This window comes from Heterodontus francisci, unplaced genomic scaffold, assembly GCF_036365525.1.
Source record: "Heterodontus francisci isolate sHetFra1 unplaced genomic scaffold, sHetFra1.hap1 HAP1_SCAFFOLD_43, whole genome shotgun sequence".
Taxonomy (NCBI): Eukaryota; Metazoa; Chordata; class Chondrichthyes; order Heterodontiformes; family Heterodontidae; genus Heterodontus; species Heterodontus francisci.
Window position 1 is genome coordinate 8,825,175 of NW_027141852.1, and position 17,037 is coordinate 8,842,211.

Below are 17,037 nucleotides of genomic sequence, written 5' to 3' on the forward strand. Positions count from 1 at the left end.
CCTGCTTTGTACTCAATGCCTCTATTTATAAAGCCCAAGATCCCATATGCTTTGCTAACCACTCTCGCCATATGTCTTGCCACCTTCAAAGATTGATGCACATGAACCCCAAGTCCCTCTATTCCAGCACACTCTTTAGAACTGTGCCATTAAGTAAGTATTGCCTCTCCCTATTCCTTATGCCAAAATACATCACCTCACACTTGTCACTATTAAATTCCATCTGCCACCTGTCTGCCCATTCTGCTAGCCTATCATTGTCCTGTTGCAGGCAGTTCATATCATCCTCACTGTTTGCCACTCCTCCAAGTTTGTTGTCATCGGGATATTTTGAGATTCTACTCAATATTCCAAGATCCAAGTCATTTATCTTTAGCAAAAAAAGCAGTGGTTCTAGCACTAACTCTTGGGGAACACCACTGTCGACTATCCTCCAGTCTGACAAAGAATCATTTCATAAGACTCGCTGTTTTCTGTCCTTCAACCAATTTTCTATCCAATTGGACACTGACCCTCCTGTACCACGAACCTCAATTTTGTAAACCCCCTTTTTATGTGGTACCTTGTCAAACGCTTCCTTAAAATCCATATAAACAACATCCACTGCATTCCCTTCATCAACCTGCTCTGTTAGTTCATCAAAAAAAGCAGTTAGATTAGTCAAGCATGAACTCCCATTTATAAATCCATGCTCACTCCACTCAATTAACTCGAACCTATCCAAGTGACTGTTGATTTTTTACCCTGATTATTCTTTCTAAAACCTTACCCACCGCTGCTGTTAATCTAACTAGCCTGTAGTTAGCCGGACTGTCCTTACACCCTTTCTTGAATAAGGGCGTCGCATTTGCCACTGTTTAATCCTCTGGCACCTCCCCCGTATCCAGGGAAGATTGGAGGATTATGGCAAACTCTTCCATTATCTGCATCCGCATTTCCTTTCGCAACCTGGGATGCCAGCCGTCCAGATCAGGTGATTTATCTACCCTAAGCACAGCCAGCCTTTTTAGTACCTCCCTCTCTCAATTTGTACCCTCTCCATTGACTCTGCTCTCTTCACTTCGACTGATATTTTGTCAAATTCCACTTCCTTAGTGATCACTGATACAAAGTACTCATTAAGTAGATTAACATTGCCCTGCACCTCTAAGCTTATATTATCCTTTTTGTCCCGAATAGGCCCGACTGAACCTCTTACTACCCACTTATCATTTACATGCTGCTCGAAGATTTTTGGGTTTCCTTTCATGTTGACTGTCAGTCTATTCTCATAGAAATAGAGAATAAGCAAATATAGAACATGTAAGTATTTCCCATCCTTGATGAGGTGGAATTTTTTATGTTGTGGGTGATAATGTCTTGGCCCACGAGTGTGGTGGAAGCAGAGACAATCAATGATTTGAAAAGGAAATTAGATGGATACTTGAAGGAAAGAAACTTGCAGGAGGAAAGGGATCGAGGTGGTGAGTGGAACTGACTAGATTGCTCCGGGGAGAGCCAGCATGGACGTGAAAGGCCAAATGACCACCTTCTGTGCTGTAAATGACTCTGTGTTGTTTCTCAAATTCAATCCACTGGTGCTTGGTAAATAATTTCAAAGTAAATTGTGCAACCGGAAAATCAGAACCAAGGCAATGGACGCATAAGGAAGCGAAATTGCTGAAACCCGGGATTGAACCAGGGACCTTTAGATCTTCAGTCTAACGCTCTCCCAGCTGAGCTATTTCAGCCCTACATTAACAGTGGCTTGGTGTCCTTGTTTTGGAAGAAAATACATACATTCAAGTTTTCCAAAAAATTAAAGAACACAACATGTGAGTAATATTCCCCATTGCTTTCTCAGTACTGATGGATTGTGAAGCGGGAGACAGCCAGAAGTGCCACTGAGCCCTACAGACCCCGAGCTGAGAATGAAATGAGATCAAATACAATCTTTCATAGTGAGATGCTGCTGAGAGGGAAGAGTCCTGAATCAAAGTTAGATTTGCTCATTTCAAACACTCCTGTACTCTCTGCTCATGAAGCCTTACAAAAGAGAAAAACAGAATGGCACTCAAACTCACAACCCTGCCATTAAAAGTCTCATATTCGACTGACAGAACTGTCACTTCTACTCGGTCTCTTATTGGATGGATGCAACTCCAACGCAGGGGTGGCATTCAAATCCTCCCATGGGTCCACATGTCGGACTGAGTTCCATGTTGTCGACTCAAGCAAAGGAAATCTGCTCACTTCCAAAACTATCAGCGAATTGAAGCTGATTACAATCAACATCATCAGAGGTCAGAACTACCTGGTGAAAGAAGACACCCTGAAGAAGGATCCACAATTATTCAAAGGCATCGACAAAGTGAAAAACAAGAAAATCGATGAGTCAATGCAAGCCAAACAACAGAAACACTGAAGAATTCCATTCCATTCCAGTCCAGAACCCAGTCCTGTTGTTTTTGGAATCAGGTCACAATTGCAGCAACAACTTTACATTCCCACTTGGCTATCTGGACATTTAGTTAATTACAATTTTGTCGACAAGCTCTTTGAATCCAGTTGTCTGGTCCTCAAGCCAGCTCCGCATGGAAGTCAATTTCACCTTCTGCAAGGCTGAAACCAACAGATAACCTTAATCTGAAAATGCCAACAGACCATGGCTCGTCCGGGACTTGAACCCAGGATCTCTCGCATGTTAATTAACCATACTACCAAAGCGAGAATCATACCCCGAGACCAACGAGCCACTGACAGTTCAGGCTTTATTAGCTGCTGTGGAATTTCACTGGAACCCCCCAGCCAATCATCCATTTTTTTTCCGATCAAAGCAACATCCTGCAAATGCTGAAATAAAAACAGAAAGTGCTGGAAATGTTCAGCAGCTCTGGCAGCATCTGTGCTGTGAGAAACACAGTTAACGTTTCAGGGCACTCACCTTTTGTTTCAGCCATCCTTTCAGACTGCTTCTGTCCATCCAATCTCACTTTCTATTCTATCCACATTCTAACCATTCACTACGTTGCTACATTTTTCATGAATTCCTCATTTCTTTTATTAATGACAATTTTGTATTTCTGGCCTTTGCTTCAGACACCACCACAAGTGGAATCATGTCTCCATCTACCCAATCAAACCACTTCGCTGTTTCCTCACATTGCAATGTTTCTTTCACCCTGACAGACTGTGGAGTTTCTGCTGCTTGATTGCAGTTCTTGCTTCCCGCCAGTAGATGTCACCTCACTCCAATACAGTGAAGTTTCCAAATCTGAGAGAGACACAACAGGAAATAATTGTTCACATTATAGTGAATGTGTGGGATTTAGAAATACTAGGGGTGGAGACGAGTTATTATTGCACTCTGCTATTACATCTTTTATAATGGACTCCAGCATTTTCCCCACGACTGATGTCAGGCTAACCGGTATATAATTCGCTGTTTTCTTTCTGCCTCTCTTTTTTAAATAGTGGAGTTACATTAACTACCGTCCAATCCATTGGAACTGTTCCAGAGTCGATAGAATTTTGAAAAAAGACCAGAAATGCATCTGCTATTTCAAGGGCCACTTCCTTAAGTACTCTGGGATGTAGATTATCAGGCCCTGGGGATTTATCGGCCTTCAATCCCATCAATTTCCCAAACATTCCCTACTAATACTGATTTCATACAGTTCCTCCTTCTCACTAGACCCTATGTTCCCCAACATTTCTGGGAGATAATTTGTATCCTCCTTTGTGAAGACAGATCCAAAGTATGTATTTAATTGGTCTGCCATTTCTTTGTTCCCCATTATAAATTCCCCCGTTTCTGACTGTAAGGGGCCCACATTTGTCTTCACGAATCGTTTTCTCTACACATACCTATAGAAGCTTTTACAGTCAGTTTTTATGTTCTCTGCTAGCTTACTCTCGTACTCTATTTCCCCCTTCTTAATCAATCCTTTTGTCCTCCTCTGCTAAATTCCAAACTGCTCACAATCTTCAGGTTTGCTGCTTGTTCTGGCCATTTTATATTTCTCCTCCTTGGATCTAATACTTTCCTTAATTTCTTTTGTAAGCCACAGTTGAGCCACCCTTCCTGTTTTACTTTTGCACAGACAGGAATGAACAATTGTTGTAATTCATCCATGCGCTCTTTAAATGCTAGCCATTGCCTATCCACTGTCAACCCTTTAAGTAACGTTCCCCAATCTATCATAGCCAACTCCCGCCTCATACCTTCATAGTTTTCTTTGTTTAGATTCAGGACCCGAGTCTCGGAATCAACTCTCTCACTCTCCATCTTAATGAAGAATTTTATCATATTATGGGCGCACTTCCCCAAGGGACCCCACACAACAAGATTGTTAACTAATCCTTTCTCATTACACAATACCCAGTCTCGGATGGCCTGTTCTCTAGAGGTGTTATACAGCTCTATCAATTCTCCACTCAATCTCCTTTGAGAAAGGCAGAATAATCCTAGCTTTTCCAACCTAACCTTGTAACTAAAATCTCCCATCCCTGGATCCATTCTGGTAAATCGCCTCTGCATCTTCTCAAGGACCCTCACATTCTTTCTAATGTCTGCTGAGCACAACTAGAAGCAACACTCCAATTGGGGCCTAACCAGAGTTTTATAATGATTCAGCATAACAACCCTGCTTTTGTACTCAATGCCTCTATTTATAAAGCCCAAGATCCCATATGCTTTGCTAACCACTCTCGCAATATGTCTTGCCACCTTCAAAGATCGGTGCACATGAACCCCAAGTCCCTCTATTCCAGCAGACTCTTTATAACTGTGCCATTAAGTATATATTGCCTCTCCCTATTCCTTATGCCAAAATACATCACCTCACACTTGTCACTATTAAATTCCATCTGCCACCTGTCTGCCCATTCTGCTAGCCTATCACTGTCCTGTTGCAGGCAGTTCATATCATCCTCACTCTTTGCCACTCCTCCAAGTTTGGTGTCATCGGCATATTTTGAGATTCCGCTCTGTATTCCAAGATCCAAGTCACTTACCTTCAGCAAAAAAAGCAGTGGTTCTGGCACTGACCCTTGGGGAACACCACTGTCGACTATCCTCCGGTCTGACCAAGAACCATTTAATATGACTCGCTGTTTTCAGTCTTTAAAACAATTTACTATCCAAATGGACACTGACCCTCCTAATCCATGAACCCCAATTTTGTTAACCACCCTTTTATGTGGTACTTTATAAAATGCTTTCGTAATATCCATATAAACAACATCCACTGCATTCCCTTCATCAGTATTCTCAGATAGTTTATCAACAAATGCAGTTCGATTCGTCATGCATGAACTCCCATTGATAAATCCATGCCCACTCTCCTGAATTAACTCAAACCTCTCCAAAGGACTTGATTTTTTTCCCTGACCTGTTGATCTCATGCTGATAGCAAGCTCACCATAGAGCATGTTTTTGGCAATGTGACCGTCATCCATTTGGCCCAGTCAACAGAGTCAGCGCTGACTCAAGAGGGCAAACATGCTGCGGATCCCTGCACGCTGGTGTACTTCCGCATTCGGCACTCTGTCCTGCCAGGAGATGCCCAGTCTCCATCTGAGGCAGTGGAGGTGGAAGCTGTTCAGCCGCTTTTTTTGGCTTGTATAAGTTGTTGATGCTTCTCTACAATAAAGGAGGGTGCTGAGAACACAAGCCTGGTACACGTGGAGCTTTGTATTTTCGGTCAGTTTGCTGTCGGTTCACACTTGTCTTCTCAACTTTGACATGACAGCTGCAGCATTGGCAATCCTGGTGCTGATTTCAGCATCAAGGGCCAGATTGCTGGTGATTGTTGATTGAAGGCATGTGAAGCTGTTGACAACCTACAAAGTGAGGTTGCAGATGTTGATGGAAAGTGGAGTCTCTACGTCCTGGCCCGTAACTTTCATCTTCCTGATGCTGATTGTCAGTCCAAACTCTTTGCAGGCCAGGGAGAACCGATCTACAAGCTGCTGTGACTGAACTTCATTATGGGATGTCAGCACAGCATCATCAGCAAATAGCAACTCACAGACTAGGAATTTACCCACTTTGGTCCTGGCGCACAGTCTTGCCAAGTTGAACAGCTTGTCGTCAGCTCTGATGTGCAGGTGAACACCTATATCTGAGTAATTGAAAGTGTACAATAGCAGCATGGAGAAGAATATGCCAATTATAAAGGATGTGATAACTAGACAGTTCGAAAATGATGACATGATTGGGCAGAGTCAACATAGATTTATGAAAAGGAAAACAGGTTTGAAAAACCTGTTGAGATTTTTGAGGATGTTACCTATAGAACAGATAAAGGAGAACCAGTGGATGTGTGGTATTTGTATTTTCCTTTGGTAAGGTCCCACACAGGAGGTGAGTAAACAAAATTAGAGCACATAGGCTTGGGGATAATATACTGATATGGATTGAGAATTGGTTAACAGACCGAAAACAGAGAGCAGGAATAACGGGTCCTTCTCGGGATGGCAGGCTGTTACTATTGGGGTACTGCAAGGATCAGTGTTGGAGCCACAGCTGTTAACAACCTATATAAATGATTTGGATGTGGGGATTAAATGTAATATTTCCAAGTTTGCAGATGACACAAAGCTCGGTGAAGTGTGAGTTGTGAGGAGGATGCAGAGAGGCTTCCAGGGGACCTGGAGAGGCTAAGTGAATGGGCAAGAACATGGAATATAATGTGAATAAGTGTGAAGTTATTCACTTTGGTAGAATAAACAGAAAGACAGAGTATTTCTTAAATGGTGAGAGGTTGTGAAGTGTCGATGTCCAAAGGGACCTGGGTGTCCTTGTTCCTGAGACACTAAAAGCTCTTGTGCAGGTGCAGCAATCAATTAGGAAGGCAAATGGTATGTTGTACCCACACGAGGGGTCATGAGTACAGGAGTAAAGATGTCTTGCTGCAATTGTCTAGAGCCTTGGTGAATCCGCACTGGAATATTGTGTACAGTTTAGCCTCCTCATCTTATGAAGGATACACTTGCCATAGAGGGGGTGAAACAGAGGGTCAACAGACTAATCTTTTTTTTGCATTTATTTCATTTCATCTCAGTTTGTTCAGTTTGCTTACCTACTGTTTTTTTCAGGTTTGTACTTCCTGCTGTTCAATATTCAGTCCATTAACACCTAATCTGTACTAATGCTTTGTCTTTCAGCACACCATTAACATATTGTTTGCCTTTGCTGCATGGCCTTTTGGTCAGCTATGTGGCCTTGTCCAATCTACACCTTCTCCTTTGTTATCTCTTGCCCCACCCCCACCCCACTTGCTTATAACCTGTGACTTTTCTAATATATGTCAGTTCCGAAGATGGGTCACTGACCTGAAACGTTAACTCTGCTTCTCTTTTCACAGATGCTGCCAGACCTGCTGAGTGGTTCCAGCATTTCCTGTTTTTATGTCACCAGACTAATCCCTGGGATGGTGGGATTGTCTTATGAGGAAACTGGGCCTGTATTCCTTAAAGTTTCGAAGAATGAGAGGGGATCTGATTGAAACTGACAAAATTCTTACAGGGCGTGACAGTGTGGATGTAGACAGGATGTTTGCCCTGGTTGGTGAGTCTAAAACCAAAGGACATCGTCTCAGAATAAGGAGTAGGCCATTTAAAACTGAGATGGGTGGAATTTCTTCACTCAGACGGTGGTGAATCATTGGAATACTGTGCCCCAGAGGGCTGTGGCAGCTCAATCATTGAGCATGTTCAAGACAGAAATTGATAGAAATCTTGATACTCATGACATCAAGGGATATGGGGATAGCATGGGAAAGGGGCTTTGAGGTAGGTGATCAGCCATGATCGAATTGAATGACAGAGCAGGCTCGACGGGCTGAATAGCTTACTCCTATGTTCCTCTGTTCCTAAGAGAGTTGGCGCCAGCGCGCAGCCCTGCTTTACCCCACTGCTGATCTTGAAAGCGTCTGATGTTGCTCCATTGTAACTGATGGAACTGTGCATGTTCTCGTGGAAAGAAGAGATGATGCCCAAGAGGTCAGGAGGGCAGCCTGTGTTCCATTGCAGTTTGAAGAGGCCGTCTCTGCTGACAAGATCAAAGGCCTTAGTGATGTTAACAAAAATGTGTGAGGCTCTGTGGCGCAATGGATAGCGTGTTGGGCTTCTAAGTAATGATTGAGACGATATTCAAAGGTTGTGAGTTCAAGTCCCACCAGAGTCAGATTTTGGACCACAAACAGAGGAGCACAACGGAACAACAAATGAAGAAATGCGCCAAAAGCACAGACTCGGAGACAGAGCGAGAGAGACAGGAGCAGAGCAGGGGAAAAAAAATCGAGGAGTGACGTCACAATGGAGAGTGAGAGCAGGGAAACAGAGAGCCGCTGGGGTGAGGATACAGGATTTGGTTCTTTCTTCGGTGCAGTGGAAGGAGCTGTTTGGTGAGGATCTGGTAAGCTGTGACATCACAGGCAAGCAGGCAGTTGATTGGTTTGGAAGAACCGACCTGCTTGATGCGCATCTGGTAAGTGATTAAGATCCATTTTAGTCCTAACGTTTAAAATAGTAAACACACTAGTGGTAAGTTTAATAAAATATGCAATAAAATTAATAATTGAATAAAATATTTAAGTAGTTAATTGAAACACGTTAAGGATGACAGGACAGGTGATGTGTCACAGCTGCAGCATGTGGGAGTTCCTGGATGCCAGTGTGATCCAGGGCAAACACGTCTGCAGTAAGTGTTTGCGGCTCAAAGAGGGAGAAAAAAGGAATGTAGTGGTAGTAGGGGACAGTATAGTAAGGTGGATTGACTCTGTTCTCTGCAGCAAAAGCAAGAGTCCAGACGGCTGTGTTGCCTGCCGGTGCCAGGATTCAGGACATCTGCTCAGGGCTGGAGCGAAACATACAATGGGAGGGGGAGTATCCAGTCGTCGTGGTCCATGTCGGTACCAAAGACATAGGCAGGACAAGGATAGAGGTTCTGCAAAGTCAGTATGAGGAACTAGGCACCAAATTAAGAAGCAGAACCTCAAAGTTAATCATCTCTGGATTATTACCTGAGCCATGTGCAAATTGGCATAGGACAAATAAGATTAGAGAAAGTAATGTGCGGCTGAAAGACTGGTGTGGTAGTAGTGGGTTCTGGTTCGTGGGGCATTGGCACCAGTACTGGGGAAAGAGGTGGCTGTACCGTTGGGACGGTCTACACCTGAACCGTGCTGGTGCCGGTGTTCTCGCGAGCCACATAACGAGGGACGTAGAGACGGTTTTAAACTGAATAGTGGGGGCAAGGGATCAAATTTGGGAAGATATGGTGAATCAAGGAGGAGAGGCAAGGCAAGAGAGAAAGGTATAAATATGGGAAATGATAAACAGACTGTGACAGGAAGGGACAGAATGTACAAATCTAAGAGTAAATCGACAGATAAGGCTAGAGGTGACAAAAATAATAAAAGGACAAAACTAAATGCTCTGCATCTGAATGCATGGAGCATTTGAAACAAAACAGATGAACTGGGAGCACAAATAGAATAAATAAGTACGATCTGATAGTCATTACAGAGACATGGCTGCAGGGCGACATAGATTGGGATGTGAATATTGGAGGTGACATGGCATTTTGGAAGGACAGGAAGCTAGGAAAAGGTGGCGGGGTAGCTCTGTTAATTAATGATGGTATTAGCGTAACAGAGAGGAATGACCTGAGTTCTGGAGATCAGGATGCAGAAGCAGTTTGAGTACAAATGAGAAATCATAAAGGCAAGAAGTCACTTGTGGGAGTGGTGTACAGGCCACCTAACATTAACCACACTGTCGGATGGGATATAAAGGAATAAATAATGGCAGCTTGTCAGAAAGGTACTGTGATAATTATGGGGGATTTTAATCTACATATAGATTGGAAAATTCAGATGGGCAGAGGTAGCCTAGATGAGGAATACATAGAATGTTTTGGGGATAATTTCTTGGAACAATACATTCTGGAGCCAACCAGAGAGCAGGCTATACTAGACCTGGCATTGTGCAACTAGATAGGATTAATTAATGACCTCATAGTTAAGGTGCCCCTAGGTAGTAGCAATTATAATATGATTGAATTTTACATTCAGTTTGAGGGAGAGGAGAGTGGGTCCCAGACTAGTATTTTAAATTTAAATAAGGGCAATTATAAGGTCATGAAAGCAGAGCTAGCTAAAGTGAACTGGCAAATTAGGTTAAGGGATAAGTCAATAGAGATGCAGTGGCAGACATTTAAGGGGAAATTTCAGAATACACAGAATGGATACATTTCAACGAGAAAGAAAAGTTCCAAAGGTGGGACTCACCATCCATGGTTCACGAAAACAGTTAAAGATACTATCAAACTTAAAGAAAAAGCCTATAATTGTGCAAAGGTGGGAGGCAGGTCAGAAGATTGGAAAGAATATTAAAAAAAACAGCAAAGAATGACTAAAAGATTGATAAGGAAGGTAAAATTAGAGTATGAGAGAAAGCTCGCAAGAAATTTCAAGACAACTAGTAAGAGTTTCGATAGATATTTTAAAAAGAAAAGAGTTAACAAAGCGACTGTTGGTCCAATAGAAAGTGTGTCTGGGGAATTAATAATGGATAATTAAGAGATGGCAGATGAATTGAACAGATACTTTGCATCGGTCTTCACTATTGAGTGTACAAATAACATCCCAGTATTAGCTGTATATCAGGAAATTGAAGGGATGGAGGAACTCAAGAAAATTACAATCACCAGGGAAGTGGTACTAAACAAATTGTTGGAGCTGCGGGTTGACAAGTCGCCAGGTCCTGAATTGGCTAGTGAGATAGTTGATGCGCTGGTTTTAATATTCCAAAATTCCCTAGATTCGAGAAGGTTCCGTTAGATTGGAAAAGAGTGAATGTAACTCATTTATTCAAAAAGGGAGGGAGACAGAAAGCAGGAAACGACAGGCCAGTTAGCTTAACATTTGTCTGAGGGAAAATGTTTGGAGCTATTACAGAGGATGTTATAGCAGGGCATTTAGAAAAAATTAAGGTAATCAGGCAGAGTCAACATGGTTTTTTGAAAGGGAAATCATGTTTAACCAATTTATTGGAGTTCTTTGAGGGAGTTACATGTGCTGTGGATAAAGGGGAACCGGTGGATGTATTGTATTTCGATTTCCAGAAGGATAAGGTGCCATATCAAAGGTTATTGCAGAAAATAAAAGCTCATGGTGTCGGGGATAACATATTGGCATGGATAGAAGATTGGCTAGCTGACAGGAAACAGAGAGTCAGCACAAATGGGTCATTTTCTGGTTGGCAAGAAGTAACGAGTGGTGTGCCACAGGGATCTGTGCTGGGGCCTCAACTTTTTACAATTTATATAAATGACGTAGATGAAGGGACCGAAGGTATTGTTGCTAAATTTGCTGATCACAAAGATAGGTAGGAAAGTAGGTTGTGAAGAGGACATAAGGAGGCTACAAAGGGATATAGATAGGTTAAGTGATTGGGCAAAGACCTGGCAAATGGAGTATAATGTGGGAAAGTCGGAAATTGTCCACTATGGCAGGAAGAATAAAAAAGCATATTATCTAAATGGTGAGAGATTGCAGAGCTCTGAGATGCAGAGGGATCTGGGTGTCCGAGGGCATGAATTGCAAAAGGTTAGTATGTAGGTCCAGCACGTAATTAGGAAAGCTAATAGAATGTTATCATTTATCACCATGGGAATTGAATACAATAGTAGGGAGGTTATGCTTCAGCTATACAGGACATTGGTGAGACCTCTTCTGCAGTACTGAGTACTGTACTGGTCTCCTTATTTGCGGAAGGATGTAAATGCATTGGAGGTAGTACAGAGAAAGTTTACGAGACTAATACATGGAATGGGCGGGCTGTCTTACGAGGAAAGATTGGACAAGCGAGGCTTGTCTCCGCCAGAGTTTAGAAGAGAAAGAGGCGACATGATTTGTTATTTAATTTATTAATTAACAAATTAGCTATCCTCCAGTCTTCCGGTACCTCACCCGTGGCTAACGATGATACAAAAATCTCTGCCAGCGCCCCAGCAATCTCCTCCCTTGCTTCCCATAGCATCCTAGGATACATCTGATCAGGCCCTGGGGATTTATCCACCTTAATGCGCTTCAAAACCTCCAACACCTCCTCCTTTGTAATGTTGATATGCTGCAGGATATCGCTGTTCCCTCCCTTGAACTCACTAGCTTCCATGACCTTCTCCACGGTAAATACAGACGAGAAATATTCATATAAGACCTCGCCCATTTCGCGTGGCTTCACACATAGATTGCCACACTGATCCTTAAGGGGACCTACTCTCTCCCTAGCTACCCTTTTACTCTTAATACACTTATAGAATCTTTTAGGATTCTCCTTTATCTTATCTGCCAGGGAAATCTCATGGCCCCTTTTCGCCCTCCTAATTTCCTTCTTAAGTATACTCCTATATCCCCTATACTTCTCGAGGGACTCGCTCGATCCCAGCTGCCTATACCTGACGTATGCCTCCTTCTTTGTCCTGACCAGACCCTCAATATCCCTCGTCAACCAAGGTTCCCTAAACTTGCCAGCCTTGCCCTTCCATCTAACAGGAACATGCTGGCCCTGAACTCTTCCTATCTCACTTTTAAAAGCCTCCCACTTGCCAGAAGTCCCTTTACCTGTAAACAGCCTCTCCCATTCAACTTTTGAGAGTTCCTGTCTGATGCCATGGAAATTAGCCTTCCCCCAATTTAGGACTTCAACCTGAGGACCAGTCCTATTCTTTTTCATAACTATCTTGAAGCTAATAGAGTTATGGTCACTGGTCCCAAAGTGCTCCCCCACTGCCATATCAACCACCTGCCCATCCTCATTTCCTAAGAGGAGATCGAGTGTAGCCCCTTCTCTAGTCGGGCCATCCACGTACTGCTTCAGAAAACTATCCTGGACTCACTTAACACATTCTTCCCCATCTGATCCCTTAGCACTAAGGCAGTCCCAGTCAATATTAGGGAAATTAAAATCACCTACTATTACAACCCTATAATTCCTATACCTATCTGTGATTTCCCTACATATATGCTCCTCCACTTCCCTCTGACTATTGGGAGGCCTATAGTATAATCCCATCAAAGGGATCACCCTTTTATTATTTCTAAGTTCTACCAGTATGGCCTCACTGGACATTCACCCCGGAATATCCTCTCTAAGTACTGCCGTGATGTCCTCCCTAATCAATAGTGCAACTCCCCCTCCTCTCTTACCTCCACCTCTGTCACGCCGGAAGGATCGGTACCGCGGAACATTGAGCTGCCAGTCCTGCCCATCCCTCAACCACGTTTCCGTCATAGCTACAATACCACATTCCCATGTACCGATCCATGCTCTGAGTTCATCTGCCTTTCTTTCTTTCTTTTTTTTCTTTTGGGCCTCCTTATCTCGAGAGACAATGGATACGCACCTGGAGGTGGTCAGTGGTTTGTGAAGCAGCGCCTGGATTGGCTATAAAGGCCAATTCTGGAGTGACAGGCTCTTCCACAGGTGCTGCAGAGAAATTTGTTTGTTGGGGCTGTTGCACAGTTGGCTCTCCCCTTGCGCCTCTGTCTTTTTTCCTGCCAACTACTAAGTCTCTTCGACTCGCCACAATTTAGCCCTGTCTTTATGGCTGCCCGCCAGCTCTGGCGAATGCTGGCAACTGACTCCCACGACTTGTGATCAATGTCACACGATTTCATGTCGCGTTTGCAGACGTCTTTATAACGGAGACATGGACGGCCGGTGGGTCTGATACCAGTGGCGAGCTCGCTGTACAATGTGTCTTTGGGGATCCTGCCATCTTCCATGCGGCTCACATGGCCAAGCCATCTCAAGCGCCGCTGACTCAGTAGTGTGCATAAGCTGGGGGTGTTGGCCGCTTCAAGGACTTCTGTGTTGGAGATATAGTCCTGCCACCTGATGCCAAGTATTCTCCGAAGGCAGCGAAGATGGAATGAATTGAGACGTCGCTCTTGGCTGGCATACGTTGTCCAGGCCTCGCTGCCGTAGAGCAAGGTACTGAGGACACAGGCCTGATACACTCGGACTTTTGTGTTCCGTGTCAGTGCGCCATTTTCCCACACTCTCTTGGCCAGTGTGGACATAGCAGTGGAAGCCTTATTCATGCGCTTGTTGATTTCTGCATCTAGAGACAGGTTACTGGTGATAGTTGAGCCTAGGTAGGTGAACTCTTGAACCACTTCCAGAGCGTGGTCGCCAATATTGATGGATGGAGCATTTCTGACATCCTGCCCCATGATGTTCGTTTTCTTGAGGCTGATGGTTAGGCCAAATTCATTGCAGGCAGATGCAAACCTGTCGATGAGACTCTGCAGGCATTCTTCAGTGTGAGATGTTAAAGCAGCATCGTCAGCAAAGAGGAGTTCTCTGATGAGGACTTTCCGTACTTTGGACTTCGCTCTTAGACGGGCAAGGTTGAACAACCTGCCCCCTGATCTTGTGTGGAGGAAAATTCCTTCTTCAGAGGATTTGAACGCATGTGAAAGCAGCAGGGAGAAGAAAATCCCAAAAAGTGTGGGTGCGAGAACACAGCCCTGTTTCACACCACTCAGGATAGGAAAGGGCTCTGATGAGGAGCCACCATGTTGAATTGTGCCTTTCATATTGTCATGGAATGAGGTGATGATACTTAGTAGCTTTGGTGGACATCCGATCTTTTCTAGTAGTCTGAAGAGACCACGTCTGCTGACGAGGTCAAAGGCTTTGGTGAGATCAATGAAAGCAATGTAGAGGGGCATCTGTTGTTCACGGCATTTCTCCTGTATCTGACGAAGGGAGAACAGCATGTCAATAGTCGATCTCTCTGCACGAAAGCCACACTGTGCCTCAGGGTAGACGCGCTCGGCCAGCTTCTGGAGCCTGTTCAGAGCGACTCGAGCAAAGACTTTCCCCACTATGCTGAGCAGGGAGATTCCACGGTAGTTGTTGCAGTCACCGCGGTCACCTTTGTTTTTATAGAGGGTGATGATGTTGGCATCGCGCATGTCCTGGGCTACTGCTCCCTCGTCCCAGCACAGGCATAGCAGTTCATGTAGTGCTGAGAGTATAGCAGGCTTGGCACTCTTGATTATTTCAGGGGTAATGCTGTCCTTCCCAGGGGCTTTTCCGCTGGCTAGGGAATCAATGGCATCACTGAGTTCCGATTTGGTTGGCTGTATGTCCAGCTCATCCATGACTGGTAGAGGCTGGGCTGCATTGAGGGCAGTCTCAGTGACAGCATTCTCCCTGGAGTACAGTTCTAGGTAGTGCTCAACCCAGCGGTCCATCTGTTTGCGTTGGTCAGTGATTATGTCCCCCGATTTAGATTTGAGGGGGGTGGTCTTCTTGATGGTTGGCCCAAGAGCTCTCTTCATGCCATCATACATTCCTCTGATGTTTCCGGTGTCTGAGGCCAGCTGAATATGACAGCATGGGTGTTGCCAGCAGTCGTTTGCGCAACGCCCAGCTGTTCTTTGTGCAGTACTTCTGGCTGCTTTAAGTGCTGCGGATGTTAAATCGCTGGGGGCTTTCTTGTAGTTCAACAGTGCAATGCGCTTAGCGGCTATGACAGGTTCCAGCTCTTCATTATGAGATTGAAACCAGTCTGCATTTCTCTTCGCACTTTTGCCGTAGGTGGTCAAAGCTGACTCATAGATGGCGTCTCTGATGTGGGCCCACTTGGTCTCAGCATCCCCTGTGGGAGTGTTTTGAAGGGCTGTTACAAGTGAATTTAGAAATTTTTGTAACAGCTGTGGGTGAGAAATTCTGCTCGTGTTGATGCGCGGGTGGCCCTTCTGCTTGGAATGATGCAACTTCTTTGGACTGAGTCTAACCTTGCTGCACACCAGGGAGTGGTCGGTGTCGCAGTCCGCACTGTGGAAGCTGCGTGTGATTTGAACACTGTTTAAGGCGGCTCGCCTTGTGACAATGAAGTCCAGCTGGTGCCAACGACGTGATCTTGGGTGCCTCCATGAAACCTGGTGACAGGGTTTAGTGTAAAAGAACGAGTTGGTGATGCAGAGGTTATGATAGGTACACAACTCAAGCAGTCTCTGCCCGTTCTCATTCATCCTTCCAACGCCATAGCGCCCAAGGCAGGAGGGCCATGAGTCATGGTCGGCCCCAACCCTGGCATTAAAGTCCCCCAGCAGGAATAGGTGTTCGGTGTTGGGGATGCTGCTAATGATGTTATGGAGTTGTTCATAGAACTGGTCTTTAGCTTCAGGTGCGGAGCAGAGTGTTGGAGCATAGATGCTGAGTAGGTGTACTGGACCAGAGGTGGTGAGCAGTCGGATGGACAGTATGCGTTCCGAGCCATTTGAGGGAGGCTCTATCATGCTGAGCAAGGAGTTTCTGATGGCGAAGCCCACTCCATGCTGTCTTGGTTTTTCAGGATCCCAGCCCTGCCAGAAGAAGGTGTAGTCTTGCTCTGCTAGAGAGCCACTCGCGGGGAGGCGAGTCTCCTGAAGTGCTGCAATGTCCACATTGAATCTACTGAGCTCGTTGTTAATGATGGCGGTCTTCCGAGAATCGTTGATTTGTGTAAGGTCTTCCGACAGGCCAGGACACATAGTTCTGACGTTCCAGCTTGCAAAGCGAAGGGCTGGTACCTTCTTTCCTTTTTTCATGTTGTTTGGTGCGGTGTATCAGTCCACCTTTCGGGCAATGACCCTGAGCTCCAAGCACCCATTGAAGCAGGCAGACTGTGGCGGGACAGAACCTTATTGACCGGGGGCTGCCCGGTTTGATGCGGGCGGTAGCTGTCCAGTGAGGTGCAATGACCTCTCCCACCGACAAAGGCAACCCGTGGCGCCCAGTTTCTACGCCAATTTATCTGGACTTATAACCCGTAACTGCTGCCTTCTGTGTTGTTTTAGTCGCTGTGAGGCAACTATGGAGTGACCTCTCCATGGCGCATGCCTGGGCAAATTTATGGAGGTTGAGAGTTGCCCAGTCGTCAAAACCCCCCTCTCGGCCTTTCTGGTGGGGTCCAAAGGAGTGCAGGACACGACGTTTGGCACCAGTATGGCTGCAGGAACTGCCGGAAACATGCCAAAGGTGACACAT

At 44.9% G+C, this 17,037-nt stretch overlaps 2 non-coding genes across 2 annotated transcripts; one reads left to right on the top strand and one right to left on the bottom strand.

Moving 5' to 3' along the window:
- Nucleotides 1-1,657: 1,657 nt before the first annotated feature.
- trnaf-gaa (transfer RNA phenylalanine (anticodon GAA)) lies at nt 1,658-1,730 on the bottom strand. The gene has a single exon. It is a non-coding gene; the product is annotated as a tRNA-Phe (tRNA).
- A 6,349-nt stretch (nt 1,731-8,079) lies between these two features.
- trnar-ucu (transfer RNA arginine (anticodon UCU)) lies at nt 8,080-8,170 on the top strand. Its single transcript is given in 2 exon segments — nt 8,080-8,116; nt 8,135-8,170. It is a non-coding gene; the product is annotated as a tRNA-Arg (tRNA).
- The last annotated feature ends 8,867 nt before the right edge of the window (nt 8,171-17,037 follow it).